Consider the following 1,805-nt stretch of genomic DNA (forward strand, 5'->3'; position numbering starts at 1 on the left):
CCCCACCACTGCCCCCTCTGCTCCTCCATTGCTGCCGCGAGGCTTTCTCTTCCCTCAGATAGAGGCCAGCGTGAGCTACAGCTCGTCCTTCAACTCCGAGATTTACAGCGCAGCTCACAGACTTATTCAATTCATCAACAAGCCGCAATACATAAAACGTTACAGCATTGATCTTGTAGACAGCGCTAGTATCTTTTAATCAAACATCATTTTAAAGAACCCAAAAAAGAAAGCAGATATATATAAATATATATTTTTTTGACAATTGAATACACATAAAATGTTTTAAGAGCTTGCTATTTGTTTATTGAACGCTTCCTTTCAGGCTGAAGCTGAATGCAGRCTAACGTCTATCATGCCTCTGGACCTTAGTTTTGTGCTGCTAACTCCCAGTCTTTGCCCCTTATTATAACACAAGTTAATTGAATCTCAGTCCAGAACTGCCTTCTAGTTGCTTCTGTGTGTGGAAAGGTACAAAAAGTGATGGAGCAGGTGTAGCAATATTTGCACTTAGAGTATTTCCACTGACTGTCGGCTCGCTCTGGTCAAACATTTAAGAGAATAGCTCCTGCTTTGTAAACCCATTTCATTTACTGCTGGGCAGTTTTTTTCCTATCTTCCTGATTTCAAAAGATTCCTCTTTGACCCACAACCACCAACAACAGTGAAAGACTTCAGTCTGAGCTGCAGCACACGCTTTACTTGGCTTGCTAAAGATACACCAAGAAATGGGATATGGACAAAATGGCCATGACCTCAGACATGCCTGCACACTAGAAAGGAGGGAAAGCATCTCTGTCCACAACAGGCTGTTGAACACAAGGATCAGAGCATATTTATGTGTAATGGTTTGCAGAGGTGGTCAGCTCAGCTTCACATGGTGGTGGAGTAATTGCTGTCGTATTTCTCAGACGACTGAAATCTAACAGCAAGAATTTACTGGCTATAATCTTTGTTGACACTGTCTTGTCGGTTCCACTGTGTGAATGGTAAAGGTTAGCTATTGTTTTTGTTGTTGTTGTTTTCAGAGTAACACCGGTGTACTGATTAATCAGAAGCAGATCCTGAGTAGAATTTTACTCTAGAAAAAAAAAAGCCCCGGTAGTGAAGGTACTTTTGAGATTGGACTTTTTTTGAGGTGGAGCTTCTGAGATGAATGGGCTTCATGTGCACAGAGGGTCAAAACTCAAGTTTTATGTTGTAATAAAGGGGTTTCAGGAAAAAAAGCAGTTAAGCACACGTTCCTACAGTTGGTGAGAAACGCCGCCTTCTTCTTGTTGCTTATTAGACATCAGTGGGCTAATTTACACAAGTTGTATAAAGCATGCGTCCCACATGAGTGAAGTACCATATAATGCAAACCTTTCTTCAACAGCAGAATTACTTCTCAACAGAATAAACAATCTACTTGAATTGATTCTTGCTGATTTGTGGCAGTTGAAAATGTTAATCTGTGCTTTTCTGAGATTTTGTTAAATTTATAGGAGACCCATTATGGCTCCTTGAACAAGTTAGGATACATCGGTGGGCTATACAAAACATGTTTATTAAATTTAATACACAAATTCTTTTTCAGATAATGAGATTTCACATGGGCAGTTCTGCCTGTTCTGAGCTCCTTTCAGAATGACCTGTTTATGCAAATGAGCTGCAGTTGGCAACACCCTCCCAAACTTTTCTTTACATTAACTCCACCCTACCAACACAGCAAGGACCAACGCTTGTCTGTCGCCGCTTCGTGATGCTGGCGTTGTGGAGGGAGAAAGACAAACAGAGGGGCTGCAGCCTGGAGGTTCYTGTGTCAT

This window comes from Austrofundulus limnaeus, unplaced genomic scaffold (genome assembly GCF_001266775.1).
Source record: "Austrofundulus limnaeus strain Quisiro unplaced genomic scaffold, Austrofundulus_limnaeus-1.0 Scaffold9, whole genome shotgun sequence".
Classification (NCBI taxonomy): Eukaryota; Metazoa; Chordata; class Actinopteri; order Cyprinodontiformes; family Rivulidae; genus Austrofundulus; species Austrofundulus limnaeus.